General features: G+C 39.4%; 1 protein-coding gene across 10 annotated transcripts in view; it reads left to right on the top strand.

Annotated features, from left to right (window-relative positions):
- Nucleotides 1-15,854, top strand: part of PEX5L (peroxisomal biogenesis factor 5 like) — a 228,479-nt gene that overhangs the window by 86,609 nt on the left and 126,016 nt on the right. The gene's annotated exons all lie outside the window — the stretch shown is intronic.

Genomic DNA, 15,854 nt, shown 5'->3' with positions numbered 1-15,854 from the left:
AAATCAAAGTTCAGATTACACTAGCACATTGCTGAAGGACACAGAGCTTTTTTAATTTTTTTTTTAGTATTACTTTAATTTTATTTTTTTCATATTTACATCCAAATTAGCATATAGTGCAACAATGATTTCAGGAGTAGATTCCTTAGTGCCCCTTACCCATTTAGCCCATCCCCCCTCCCACAACCCCTCCAGTAACCCTGTTTGTTCTCCATATCTAAGAGTCTCTTATGTTTTGTCCCCTCCGTTTTTATATTATTTTTGTTTCCTTTCCCTTAAATTCATCTGTTTTGTCTCTTAAAGTCCTCATATGAGTGAAGTCATATGATATTTGTCTTTCTCTGACTGACTAATTTCACTTAGCATAATACCCTCCAGTTCTGTCCACGTAGTTGCAAATGGCAAGATTTCATTCTTTTTGATTGCCAAGTAATACTCCATTGTATATATATATACCATATCTTCTTTATCCATTCATCCATCAGTGGACATTTGGGCTCTTTCCATACTTTGGCTATTGTTGATAGTGCTGCTATAAACATGGGGGTGCTTGTGTCCCTTTGAAACAGCACACCTGTATCCCTTGGATAAATGCCTGGTAGTGCAGTTGCTGGGTCGTATCGTCGTCTATTTTTAGTTTTTTGAGGAACCTCCATACTGTTTTCCAGAGTGGCTGCACCAGCTTGCTTTCCCAAACACACAGCTTTTAAGTGGTAGAGTCAGGACTGGAACCTAGGCCTCCTGAGGCAATAATGTTATGCCCCTTCCACTGTATCTGCTTTAATTAACATTAAAGGAGAAAAAGAGAGGTCAACTTGAAAGCCGTGCCCTTTGGTTGTTTTAGCTCCTGTCACAAAAAGCAGCCTGCCTCGAGGGGCTAAACCAGGGTGTGGTATCTGGGAGGCTGAGTTGAGAGATGAGCCTTGTCACTGCACATCATCTTCCACGTATGCACCCCAGAGAAGGCAAGAGCTTGGGAGAAACTACCCATCTCATGGGCCTGGGCAGGGAGGGAGAACCTGGATGTAGCTGGGGACCAGAAGATTCAAAAAGAAGGAGATTGCACTGCTCTCAAAGGAGCCTTGGGCACGCAGAGAGGGAGTGGTCAGAAGCTTCATCCAGATGATCACTTGATCCCAGAGTGCTTCCATTGTTCTGGCTTCTGTAGACACAGCCCTGTCCCAAACAGCCTGGTGATGTGCACCACATTGAGGAGTGGCCCTCCTCAGACTCCACGTGTAAAGTGCTCTTAAACGGTCAAAACATCACAAGTACTGGCCACAGAAAACAGTGCTCAAAGGAAAAATGTGTCCTTTGCTTGCTTGGAGTGATACAGAAAAGGCGGTCACAATTATTTTCAGTCTGGCAGCCACTTCCTGGGAGGATTCCATGGAGTAATAGATGTATTTATGGCAACAGTTTGTTGTAAAAAGGCAGAGTGAACCTTAGATGTACATCCTCTTCTACCTATCAACCTTCTTTTTGAAATGACTGGTTAATGATCTTGTTACTTTCATAGGAAGAGATGTCCTATTCCTACAGCTAGTGTAAACTATATCAAAAAGGTTTGGGTTTTATTTCTTTCCTTTAAATTTTTGTAGCTACCCTGACTCCCCACTGTCACCTACTAGATTAATTAGTGTTATGGCAAGAGCTTGAGCTTTAGCACTCAAGACCAGGGTTCAAATCCAGGCTTTGCTACTCATTAACTGTGATTTTTGAGTCAATAACTTCTCTGATTATCAATTATTTCATCTGTAAAATGGGAGATATGCTACAAATCTGGCCGAGTTGTTGAGAGGTACATGAAGACTGCATGTTAAATGCTTACCGTGACATTATACTCAGTGAAACAAGCCAGGCATAAAAGGACTAATGGTGAGGGTTGCCTGGGTGGCTCAATCAGTTGAGTGTCTGACTTTGGCTCAGTTCATGATCTCACGGTTTGTGGGTTTGAGCTCCGCATCGGGCTGTGTGCTGACAGCTCAGATCCTGGACCCTGCTTCCGATTCTGTGAGTGTCTCTTTCTCTCTCTCTCTGCCCCTTCTCTGCTCTCTCTCTCTCTCCCTCTTTCTCTCTCAAAAATAAAATAAAAACATTAAAAGAAAAATTTTAAAGGACAAATAGTGTATGGTTCCATATGTATGAAACACCTAGAGTGGTCAAATTCACAGAAAGAGAGAGAAGAACGGGGGTTGGCAAGGACTTAGGGAGTGGACAATCGGAAGTTAGTGTTTTGTGGGTACAGAGCTTCAGTTTGGGAAGATGAAAAGTTACGGAGATGGATAATGCTGATGGTTTCACAGCAATGCAAATGTACTTAATGCCACTGAACTATACACTTAAAAATGGTTAAACTGGTGCATTTCGTGTTATGTGTATTTTACCATAATAAAATAAGTAATTTTTTTCAATGTTTACAATAGTACTTGGCAAATAATGAGTAATAAATGGTACTGCTAATCCTGTGTCCCACGCTTTGCGTATGTCTTATATGCCATGTTTTACATTGTATTTTATCCACTGTTTCTGTCACTATTGTTATACTTCAATTTCCCTGAATGTAAAGAACTGCTGAGTATATCTTATTCATCTTTCCTGACTCCACACTGTCAGACACATGGTAAGCACTCAATAAATGATTTGGAGGAAGAGAGAAAGTTGCTAAATGCCCCTTCCCTCCTATCTTTTACATCTTAAAGCCACCAAACTTAGTCATAGTTCACTCATTTATCTTGGGTGTTAGAAGATCTGTATTTGGACTAAAGTAATGAGCTCACAGTACTATCAAATGTATTAGGTTCTTTAATCTTTAATAAGTGAGGGGGAAATTTCTCTAAATTGGGTCTCTGTGGATTGAATCCATGCTGTTCTTAAGGAGTTATATTTTGCTCTAAAAATACAGGCAGAACAAAAATGGAGCTTAAGGTTGCTATTCCTTTAGAGGGAAATGAATACTAGGCAGAGTTTATCTTACCTGAATATAACTGAAGCCCCACATGGTGCAATCTATATGCTGTGTCATTTCAAAGAAACAATGGCCAGTTGTCATAGCTTTGGAGAATACTCTAGATCATTAACGAAGTTTCCTGAAAATGGCGAGTGAGGAGTCGCACAGCACCTCACACAGAAAGTCTCCCAAAAGCCTTCTGTGCATCTCTTCCCCTCTCATTAAACTTTCCCACTAGCAGGAGCTGCTAACATCAGTCCCCCTCTTCTGTCCCTCTCTCTCTCCTTCCCTCCCTCCCTGCCCATCCCGTCCTCCATACTTTGTTCTCACCCATCTCTGCTCATCCATGCCCAAAGTCCAGGCTCCTGGGACCTGACCGTGCCCTCTGTGACAGTCCCTGGGAAGCGTGGTCAGGTCCCCTGCTCTGACTAGAACCCAACAAGAATCGGCATGTATCCCATCTCCCTCCCTGGAATTCGGTGAATAAGTTTAAAATCCTGCACCTGATGAAATGCTGAAGAGCCCCAGTGCCAAGCATTTCTGGGCTGCACTGCTAGAGAACGAATTGGGCTATGATCATACCACTCTCATTTTCTTTTTTTATCCACACTCATTTTATAGGATGATAAGTTGATAATAAATTATATAAATGCATCCTTTCTCTGGGTAAGTGCCTGGCAGCTTTTTCAGCTGTGCACCATCAGACCCTGCTCTTCCCAGGCTGCTCTCCAAGGAAACTCACAGACCTTGCCTGTGCCCCAGACCTGCCCGGTCACTTGACAGAGATCAAGGGCAGCAACTCCTGGCTCGGCTGTAACCCCTTCATGGCTCATGAGCATGTTAGTTGGGCTGCTGGACTCTAGGTGATGAAAGTTTAGGTGACAGTAAACTGTCAACTCATTGGACTTCTCTGCATGCATAGAAATGAAGGGCCTAACTGGGTTGTATGTTCTAAGATCTATTCCAGGCCTAAAAGTCTATGTGTCTAGTTAACACACGAAGGCACATGTATCAGAACCTAATGCCCAGCCTTCCCTTTCTTCAGACTTCCTTTGAAGCTGTAATTTCCCCAAACCTAAACATCCAGCCTCATAAAAAGGAGTCCACATAGGAAACTTAATTTCACAACAAGGAAACTGAAGTGTAGTTCTTAGGTGCAGTGAGTTTCCTGGAGGAATTCAAGTGGCATGACATCATGGGGCAGAATTCCAATAGCACAAAGCAGCATTTTCCTTAGTCCATGAGCCATTCATTCATTCACTAGACCAGGCCATCCGTTTAGGGCTTGTGTCTTGTGATCTCCATGAATAAAACACTTCTGACAATTGCTGCATCAGAACTTAACCGCTGATCCAGTAGGTGACTGTACATTGAACTACAGAGGAGATTTAAGACTGGGGTCTAATGGCTTAAGACAGGCCAGCATTGGTCTCACAACCTGCAGGAAACAGCATTTGTAGGTCCCCAGGGAACTTACAAGATGCCACAATGCCCTGCAAATCAGTTTCTAAAGTGGAACAATGTCTTCTTTAAATTTGAAACACTCTAAGAAAGGAATTTGAGCTTTTAGCCTATCCTTGAATATCCTCCTTGAGGCATGTCTAACTTGATAGCTCCTTTCCCCACTTAAAGTATTTACCTTTTCATTGTGTTTCTCTGTGGTATCTTCCCCCTAAAATCTTACTTTGTGGAGATTTGTTAATGAACCTTATAATGTCAATCTCAGTGGATACAGTTTTATTAAACACACTGTTTCCCTTACCCACCAAAGTGTTAAAGGATGGTTTAGAAGTTTGAATTCATCATGCTGATCTAATTATACTAGACAGCTCTCATTGAATCTTCTGAGTAACCAGATTTGAAGGCCTTTTGTGCAGATGCACAGTTCTGAAGCAGACTGAATATCTTCTAACTTCTCCTCCAACCAAGTTAGGAATGAGCAGGAGTCTTCTCTAGCATCTATACTCCACTGAACTTAATGGGAAATATGGTGGGCTGCTAGCCCACGTTTTAATAAGTGAAAGGAGGAATTTCTTCCCTGAATGTCATAAGCTATTTCATCTCTATGGAACTTTACTTGAGAGGGTTCATCCCCATTTTTTGTATTCACCTCTGAAGACTTTGTCCCAAAGATTTTTGCCTCTTCAGAGCCAGTCTTCCTGATGTGAAGGGTTCTGATACCATAATCATGCGGTGGTGATGGTGGTGGTGGTGAAAGTAATGTTGGAGCTGGCAGAGGGAAGAGGGCCAGTTGTGGCAACAGTGGTGGTGGATGTGGTGGGAGCAGAAGTGGGGATTCAGGTGCAAGTGATCAGGTGGTAGACAGAGGCAGCAGAAGAGTGACGGTGATGGAGGTAGAGGAGGAGGTGAGGTGGGGGTGTTGGCGGAGGCTGTGGTAGAGGTGGTAGAGGTGGGGGGTGCTGCTGCTATTGCTCTGTTTAGATGTGGTCAAGAGGAACCAAGCAATGCTAGAACTGCTAGACATCACCCCGATTTTCAGATGAAGAAACTGAAACGCAGCAAGGAGACAGCATTATCATTTCACACAAGAGAGGCTTTATCTTCCTGCCCTCTTCCTGTTTCAAATGTGCAAAACCTGGTGGTTGTTGGATGGCCTTGAGAAATGATGCTAACACCCCTGAACTAAGATTCCAGAATGACCAAATACTTAGAACCAGGTATTCAGAAACACTAAGGACACCCTGCTTCTGCCAAGCCAAGAGCTGGCCTGATTCCACCTCATCTTGTTACAAATGTCTTCTAGCCACTGTAAGGGCAACCCAAAAACCACATTCTGTGCAGCTGGGACTTGCAGCTAAAACTGGGGAACACATTGGGCTATCCCGGAGAAAATAAATTGAGGCAATTGTTATAAGATGGTTATGTAAAAGGAAGCCAGAGTTGACAGATTTTAAGTGTGCTTGAAGGCAAAACTGAGTGCTTAACGAATGGTATTTGATTTTTTTAAAACAAACTTTCTCTTTTAGAATAGCTTGAGGTTTACAGAAAACCACTAGGATAGTAGAGTTCCCATGTACCCTGCATTCACTTTCCTCTATTGTTAGCATCTTACATTACTCTGGTACATTTGTCACAACTAATGAAACATTGGTTCTTTGGTACATTGCTATTAACTAGATTCGATGCTTTATTTGGATTTTATTAGTATTTTCCTAAAAGTAAAACCATATGGGCTTTTTACAATTGCAACAGGGTAAACAACATCACACTAGTAGCTTAAAGCTCCTGAGGATAGGATCTACTTTTATGCATGTATTTATATTTTTTAGCACCTAGTATATATAGTAGGGGCATAATAAGCATGTGTTGGCTGATCAAATGACTATAATATCCCATTAATTCCATTTTAGTATACAATAATGCACTCAGTCCAGTGATCATTTTGTACACCTGGAATTTAAGTGAGTAACCAGGGAAACTCAAGCTGTCATATAGGCTGTCCAGTGTACTCCACTTAAACTTTATTTTTAGAAAGCCCAGCCCAGGGCATATCTCAGTGCTGAAGGCAGTGCTTATAGCCATGGCATATGGGTTAAGCCTTCCAAGGCAATCTTAGAGACAGCACAAGAGAGAAGGTTTGGTAGGTCAAGGATCCTATAAATCACCATTCATCCTGATCTTTCTTCTTGGTGACTAGACTCCAGAGAGGTACATGACACTCTGTCCCTTCTCCTATCAGGAGCACCTACACATAACTATGTCCAGCCCTCTTGGCAAAGGCCTTATTTTTTGGTAGTCAAACTTCCTTTGCAGATTGAAAGTTTTTCTTAAAGTCAACAGAGCAAAATTAAGCTACCTAGAAGGGACTAAAAGGGGGAAATCATTACATTCAAAGCTTAAATTAGAAACTAAGTAACTCCTTTTGATTCAATAATAATGGCTAACATTTCCTAAATGTCAAGTACTGTACTAAGAAGTTTACTAACTCACTTTATCCTTAAGAACACAAGAAGTAGGCTCTCTCTTACACAGACGAAAACTTCTTCATCTCCTTCTTACTCCACATGTTCAAATGAGTAGATGGGTCCCATCTAACATGTGTTAGCATCTTTCATACTGAATTATGGTAATGTACTTTGTCAGTGTGTGAGCCTGATTCCCAAAACCCTGAAAATAGTAGCAGAAGAAAAATATCAGCATTCAGAAACTATTTTGCCTGACTGTACCACCCTCAGTTCCCAATTCCCATCCCTCTCATTCTCTCTCTTCTCCCTCCCTCCCTCCCTCTCTCTCTTTCTCTCTCTCTCTCTCTCTCTCTCTCTCTCTCTCACATATACATGCACAGATGAACACATGGTAGAAGATAGGCCACAACTATGGCTTTCAACATAATCTGTACCGCCTGCTTTAAGTTTTAATAAGGGATGAATCAGTAGGTTAACTTTTTTAAAAAAGGTGATGCATTTCCTCTTATTAAAGTAATATGTAGTCATGGTAGGAATGAATAACAAAAAATATGAACAGGTTTAAAGAAAACAAAAATGACTGTAAGCACATCCCAAAGGTAGCCATTACAATTATTTTGTTGCAATTTCTCCAAATCTTTTTTCTGTGTATATATGGTTTTCCTTAATTGAAATCAAATTGCAAATAAACCTTGATTGTGCTTTTTCTCACACGTTATATATTACCATTTTCCTGTGTTATAAATTCTTCAAAAGTACCATTTTTTAGGGAATAATAGTATATTTAATAATGTAATTTAGGGCTAATGTAAGTCTCACTTTAATAGCCTACCCCCAGCTCCCCTGCCTCCACATACACAATGATTTAAGAAAATAATTCTCATATAATAACAAAATCACACAGGACTTTTAAGAAGCTCGGTTTCTTTTCTGGATTTGATTCACAGCCAGATTACTTCTGACAAAATCTGGTATTCAGAATGCTATAAAATTGACATCTGACCATTTGTAATGTGGGGAACACACAAACATAATGACTCTTTACAAGATTTCACTAGTAATAAAATAATGTTTTAAAAAGAATATTAATTCAGTCAAATGTCTACTACATAAGACAGTATTTTAGAGATGGTAGTTTCCAAGCAATTAGAGTATCAGTATTGATCCTTTGTGTACTCAGCAAAAAGGCACACAGTCACAGTAATAAATGGTTTGCAGAATATAAATTGATGGTACATCCATAATACTATTATCTAATTAAATAATTTTTTACTTGTTCCATGTTGTGTTGATGAGAACAGAGACAATATAGACTTTGAAATCATATGTAACTGAATTCAAATTCCAGATATACTATTCAGTAATTTCATTTTTCTAGATAAGTTGTCTACCTCTGACATTGAGAGATCTCATTCACCGAATAAGCATCATAGGGCCCATCTCATTGTGTCATTGGTGCTGATCATTAATTGAGACACTTTGTTTGAAGGTCCTTAACAGTGCATGATAGACAACAGAGGCTTCATAAATGCTAATTCTCACTGCCCTTCCTTCTCCCTAAATAGCCTGGTTTACCCAGCAGACATTTAGCTTAATTCCTGGTTTGGTACACACAACTTTTTAAATTATATATAATATAATATAATATAATATAATATAATATAATATAATATAATAATATAATATAATATAATATATAACATAATATATATATATATATATCTTGCCATATCCACTTACACAGAAATATGCTATATGGAAATGCAAATTTTACTCAATGAAAATACATATAGGATAATTTCCAGAGTAGCAGCTATTCATGTGCACAAATTGTGTGCCAGTCGGCTCAATCTGGAGAGGGTTGGTGCATACTGGATGTGAAAGCGAGCTGGCCAGGGCATCTGCTGTGCTCATCAATTGCCAGGCTGGATTTGGCAGATCTGCCTAGCTGGTCCGGAAGGATATTCCCTGCTTTTGTGTCTCATTAGGTCCTTCTGAATACTGGAACAAACTTCGCAGATAGAGAAGTGATCTTCTTCCATCAGGCATGTCTGAGTGGGCCACAATTCAAACTCAGCATCAGAAAATGTAGGGAGAAGACTATAATCTGAATCATTGCTACTCAAGGTTGCCCATCAGCCCCACAGACTTACTGAATCAGAATCTCTGGGGATGGGCCTCTTCAGGGACTCTGGTGCTCACAAAAGTTTAATATGAAGTAGAACTACATTCATTCAAAGAATATTTTTTGCGCATCTGCCATTCTCCCCTTGCTCACTTGACACCAGAACACAGGCCTGTACCTTGAAATAGGAAGAAGAAAAGACTTCACATTAACTAATTAAAACTCTTAAAATTCTACCTGTGTTTTATCAACATTTCTTGTTCCAAATTTCAGACTGTTTTCCAATTTCAGTTAAAAATCCATTTGAAGTGCTTGCTTTTTAGTAATAGACATTTTGCTGGTGTTGAAATTAGTTTTCTCAAACGAAGGGATTGTACTTGGCTCCACTGCCTCCAGTCATTTCATCTAGGACGAGCTCCCTGAAGTGCCAACGTTAGCAGCATTGGCTGGTACAGTGGGCGACAGCTCCCATGTGGAAGGCACATGTGCACAGAGCACTTGTGCAGCAGGTGGCCATAGTCATTTCCATGACTTGCTGTAGATTTCCTACTAACAAGAGTCACTGGTTATGTGAGCAGGAAGAACACGCATGGTCCAGAACAGCCATCACTGCTGGAAACAATACAAGATATATGTGCATAAGAGTCTGGGGTCACGAATTATGTCATCAAAGGTGTCCTTATAAAAAAAGTTAAGAACACAAATGGAGCTTAAATTAAATTTATTTTTCCAATTTGGAATAAGAATTAAATCAAATTATATTTGAAACCCTGTCACTTGTGACATTTAAAATGTCTTAAATGTCTTTGCCTAGTGTATACTCGTCAGAATATCATAAAGCAAAACCAAAACATTCAGCTTCATTTCATTTAAAATACAAAGATAGATCTTTGTTTTTTTTCTAATTATAAAGTTTATACCTATTCATGTATGAAATTCATGCAAACATAAAGAGCAAAAAAAAAAAAAGGCAGCTCAACTTCACCATCCTAGAGTAATCACTTTCAACATTTTGGGGATTATCATTATACATGCCTACCTATAATCACACACACACACATACACACACACACACACACACACACACTTTTACATAAATATGATCATAATATACTTGAGATTTTGAACCTCACTTTTCCCTTCTTCCCTATGTCCTGGAATTCTTTAGATCTTGGTAAATATAGATATGATTTATATTTTTAACAACTCTATAGAATTTTGTTTTATGGGTTAACATAATGTGTGTAACTAATCCGAATTCATAGACTTTGGGTAATTTTCATTTTTCTATAATTTTAAATAATATTGGGATAAACATTCTGGTATATGGGCATATTTGTACTTTGTGGGTCATATCATTAACGTAAATAACTCAAAGCAAAATTATTGAATGAAGACTAGGCATTTAATAATTTGATTCCAAAACATAAAAAAAGTAAAAAGTTGATTCCATCAACAAACTGCCCCCCAAAAAGGCTGTTAATTTCCCTCCTCTTGACAGGGAATGAATATTATTTCCTTATACACCAGCCAAAAGAGTGTCACTCTTTTTTTTTTAATGTTTATTTTATTGAAGAGAGAGGGAGGGCAAGCAGGGGAGGGGCAGAGAGAGAGGGAGACACAGAATCCAAGGCAGGCTCCAGGCTCTGAGCTGTCAGCACAGAGCCGGACACAGGGCTCGAACTCAGGACCAAGTTGGATGCTTAACTGACTGAGCCACTCAGGTGCCCCAAGGGTGTCACTCATTTTAATCTTTGCCAAACTCATATACAAAAATTGATATCTCATTTTTATTTCTATTTCTTTTGTTACTAGTGAAATTAAAGAAAATTGAGTTTAAGATATGAACTTAACTGAATATTTCAGGACCTCTCTGATTAGCATTTGAGTTCTTGGGAGCATGCTATATCCAAGGAATTTTTCATGTATAAGCTTGGAAGTGACACTTCTTTGAACTTCTTTGGGAGAAAAACACATAGCAACTTTCCTTAGAAGAAACAGATAAGAGTAATTTAAATACATCAGAGCATACGGCTTTGGGCATCTCGTCATTTTTCTAAGATATTTTTAATCTTGAAAAAAGTATTTGGGGAACAGTCATCCTTTCCAATGTGATTCTATCATTATAAATAATTGTCAAATGTGATTTCAAATGCAGGCTGAGAGAAAAATGATAGTCAGAAAGTCTGGGTTCTGTTCTGGTTTGCCATTAACCAGCCTAATGACCTTATAAAATTGACCTCACCTTTATAGGCCTCAGTTTCCTCCTCTAAAATAATGAAAGGAGCTGAATAGTTGTCCTTTGAAGTCTTTACAGCCTAAGATGTGATTATGACCTGCATTCTAAGGATAGTAGCTTTGCCAGGCTCTTTATTGACAGTTACCCAACCCTAGCACTAATTTACGTCTATGCCTCCATCCTGGACATGACAATAGATATTGAGTTTAAATATTGATCAAATCCATGTAATCCATTTTGATTGTGGTAACATTAAGTTAGATAATTCAGAGAAATATACCTTTTATTTTTCATATGAATGTGTGTGTGTGTTCAGTCATTCATTTCTCAAACATTCCTTGAGCAACTACTTAATGCCTTACAAGCTAGTACTAGACTACAAGAATGAACAAGACAGATTTCCTTCCTTAAGAATCTCAACATGGCAGATGAGGAAGTGGACAAATAAACAAACAGGTATTGTCTGAAAGAAATGTTTAAGTTATTCTTAAATAATACTATTTCTTTCTCAAAAATCACATTTTTATGAGATGGCATTTCCCTTTTCCTCCATTCACTACACAGATAAAAATGATGAAAGGTTTGAGCAAACATGAAATGGCTTTTGGGGAAGAAAGGACAAATTCAGGCCTTTTTTGGGATTAAGTTATCCAATTTGTTTTTTAAGTTTATTTATTTATTTTGAGAGAGAGAGAGCATGCTATAATTTGGGGAGGGGCAGAGACAGAGGGAGAGAGAATCCCAAGCAAGCTCCATGCTGTTAGCGCAGAGCCCGACCCAGGACTTTATCCCACAAACCACAAGATCATGACATGAGCCAAAAATCAAGAGTTGGATGCTCACCCATTGAGCCACCCAAGTGGCCCTAAGTTAGCCACTTGAATGACAGATCCTAATACCTCCTCTTATTTTAACACTCAAATATAAACAACCTAGAAAGCATTTACTGTACCTGAAATCCAAACCTGGTTTTTTAGTCCTCATAAGTTACAGAAGGATGAGATGTAGTACAGGACCTTCCCACTAAAGCAGGACAGGCCTAGGGGCAGAGCCCATCCATAGGAGACTCATCTGGATAGGCAAAGCACCAAGTTTATGGGCACCAGGAACTCCAGTTTTAGTTGACACTAATAGCTAGTTTCCTGGAGTTCTAATACGTAGGCAGAAGCTAACTATTCTGAACCCAGAGTAGGTGATATTAGCGTCCCAAGAGGGTGGCATTTGGCAACTGGGAATCCATTCCATACATAACAAGGGCCTACCTCCAAAGCATGGGAATCCGCTAAACGTTTACACTGCTGGAAAGGAAATCAGATACTGTCTAGGAAAAAGAGCTTATCAAAGGCCATCGGTAACAGAAAAAAATCAAAGGAGAAATGCAGTTTTATGACCTAATCCAATAGTTCTCAAATTTCGGCATGCATCGGAATCACCTGAAGGACTTGATAAAACTCAGATTGCTGGACCCTACCCTGAGAATTTCAGATTCAGTAGGTTTGAGTAGGCCAAGGATTTGCTTTTGCAACAAGTTCCCAGGTAGTGGTGATGCCTAGATCACACTTTAAGAACCACTGACAGAACAGACAAAGAGCTCGCTCAAGGCTCAGCAACTCAGACATAGAAACTCTGTTTCCCATTGTGGGCTCTGAAAATAAGGAGAGTACTCTGGAGCCTGTGATTTTAGCCACAACTGTATTCTGACCTGATGAGCAGGTGACTGCGACAGCAAGGTGGGTGTTCGCTGACTATGGAGACAGAACAACAAAGTGGGCAAGGGCAGTGTGACCCAAAGTTGAAGAGGTACTTGGTTCTGGAACAGACACCATAGATGGGGTGTTGAGGCATACCCATGATCCCAGTTGTGGGGAGCAAGGAGAGGCTAAGGTAGGTTTTCACAAGGACTCATCACTCTCCCTTGAAACCAACGGCTGTTACTGGTCACAACATGTGCCTGTCCTTCATGTATATTTAAAGTATGTATATCTGAATTCTACTCCAAAGTATTAGATCTAACCCTTAGAAATTGCCAATATTTAATAGCTTTTGACACACAACACACACACACATACACACATGCATGCACACACACACAGGGCAATTTCATGAAGTCCAACCTAATATAAACTAGACTATGAACTGAAAGTAAATGCAAAATTCTTTATACTTAACTCAGCCATTTAAAAAAAATACATTTAAAATGAGGAATCAACTCCTGGGTTGTCCACATTTAGATTTAAGCCCTTTGAGGATTTTTTCACAGCAAATTTTTCATCCTTGAAACTACTTTCAGAGCCAGAGCTGACTCTGATCGGCTGCCCCCTGCTGCCAGATGGGGAAGCAACCTGATTTTAACTGTATTTAGGAGGCTAGAGCTATTAAAGAAAAAAAAATCAGGATTTCTAAATGTCACTCAGGATTATCCTTTGTTTCAAATAATCCTTGCTACTGCTTTTCTCCATTATAAGATTATTAAGACTTGACAGGTTAAGTCATTATCATGTGATCCCTACTAGCCTGACATATTTCCCTTTGGGATATAACCCAGAGTCAGTAAAGACGGTAGAATTACAGTTGGACTCTCAATAACTCACACTAATGACAGGGACAACTGCTTACAGATTTCAGTCATCAGGCTAAAGAGGATGTAGTGAAAGGTAATAGAATAAAGGGGCTTCGAGTGTGGATCTTGGTGATTTTGCTGGAGTGAGTTTGCATTTAATTACCTTCAACAAAAACTGGGGTTTGTGCTCTGGTGGTTTTGTTCTCTGTGTGATAAAACTGAATGAGTATAAGCCAGCTCCAGTCCTTTGCCCTCAATTCTTCTCTGTAACACCAAAGGGGACTGCTGGGTTTTTATAAGAATCACTGAGCTTTAGATTTAACACAGAAAGAACTATGTGCTCCAGTTGGTAACTGATGGTTGCTTGTGGAAAATGACAGAAGTGCTTAAAATTCTATCCAGAATTAGTTGGAAAGTTTAGACTGTAATTCAGATACACAACTGTTTAAATGCCGCCCCATCCCCACCACCATTTTTCTTGTTTTTGAAGGCCACTGTATGCACTATTTCTGAAGCTTAGGGTGGGGAGGGTATGTGTCCCCATGAGGCCCTAGCCCTTCCTCATTCCCTGATTTGTAGGTTCCCTCCGCAGGAACAGTGAGCCTTGGACAAACCAGGGGTCCAAAGGGAGTGTTACAGGTGCTCCCAATTGGGTCACAGGCTGCAAACTTTGAGAATGACTATTCTGAATTATAGTTAAAATTTAATTCGGCGAATATTATTGAATTTCTCTCTGTAATTCAGAAAGGCTCTGGAGACACAGGAATAAATAGGTCCCATCTAAAGGCTCACAATCTCATTTCTTATAAGTGCACATAGGTTGGTTTTACTCAGTTATTATTGAAGTAAAGGAAATTGTCACCTCAGAGTTTTTCCTCCCATGCAAACTGTGCATTAGTATGCCAACGACATGAGCATTTGCTGCACTTTACACCTATTTCTTGCAAGATGAAAACCAAAATCTTTAACTTAGCTCATAAAGTTCAGCCCAGAGCTATACAAACTATTTTTACTGAAGGGCCAGCTTTGTTTTGTTTTGTTTTGTTTTTTAGCATCAACTCTGTTGCGGATCCATGCTTTTATAAATGTGATAAAGGCTAATTACTCAGATAAATGAAACAGAAACAAAAAGTCATGCAAAATGCAAGCCCAACTTTTTTATTATTAGATTCAACAAAAATAAACTTACTTTGTGAAATTGCTGTAAAAATGTCTAAACGCATACTTTCAATGTTTAGACTTATTGCAGTGTGGTGACAGACATTGGAAACAGTTCACAAGTCTGTACAGCCCACTGAGTAACACAGCGTAGCCCCTTCCTCTCCCTGTCATTCTGCAGGCAGCCACGCTGACCTGCTTCCCCTTCTTACATGTGCCACTCTCCTGACACTGAAGTACTGTCCCCTCTCCCCAACCCCTTTGTGCCTAATTAACTACAACTAGAACCACCCTTCAGATCTCAAGTCACATGTCTCTGCCTATCCTGACATCTCAGATCTCAAGTCGCATGTCTCTGCCTATCCTGACATCTCAGATCTCAAGTCGCATGTCTCTGCCTATGCTGACATCCTAGACCTGGTCAGGGCCCCTGTTCTGTGCTTTTGTTGTACCGCGTATCTCTCCTTATCCTACTTACCACCATTTGGAAAAATGTGACTCCCCCCACTAAGCTGTAAGCTTCACAAATGGAGTGCTGTCATCAGTCTTGTTCACCAGTGATCCCAATGCCTAGCGCAATGGCTGGAACATACTAATTGAAAATACTTATTCAATTAATAGATAATTAAAATATAACTTGAGTTCATATCATTCAAATCCCCATTTTACAAATGAGAAAACTGAGCTGCAAAGAGATTAAGAGATTTGCCCCAAATTTCCAAAGATATGTATATATCTTACATATATATATACATAAAGATATATGTATATATTATATATATACATAAAGATATATGTATATATTATATATATACATAAAGATATATGTATATATTACATATATACATAAAGATATATGTATATATTATATAGATATATAGATATAGATATAGATA

This window comes from Herpailurus yagouaroundi, unplaced genomic scaffold, assembly GCF_014898765.1.
Source record: "Herpailurus yagouaroundi ecotype Mexico unplaced genomic scaffold, PumYag 159, whole genome shotgun sequence".
In the NCBI taxonomy this organism is placed as follows: Eukaryota; Metazoa; Chordata; class Mammalia; order Carnivora; family Felidae; genus Herpailurus; species Herpailurus yagouaroundi.
Note: the sequence above shows the minus strand (reverse complement) of the source record. Positions and strands in the feature narration are given on the sequence as shown.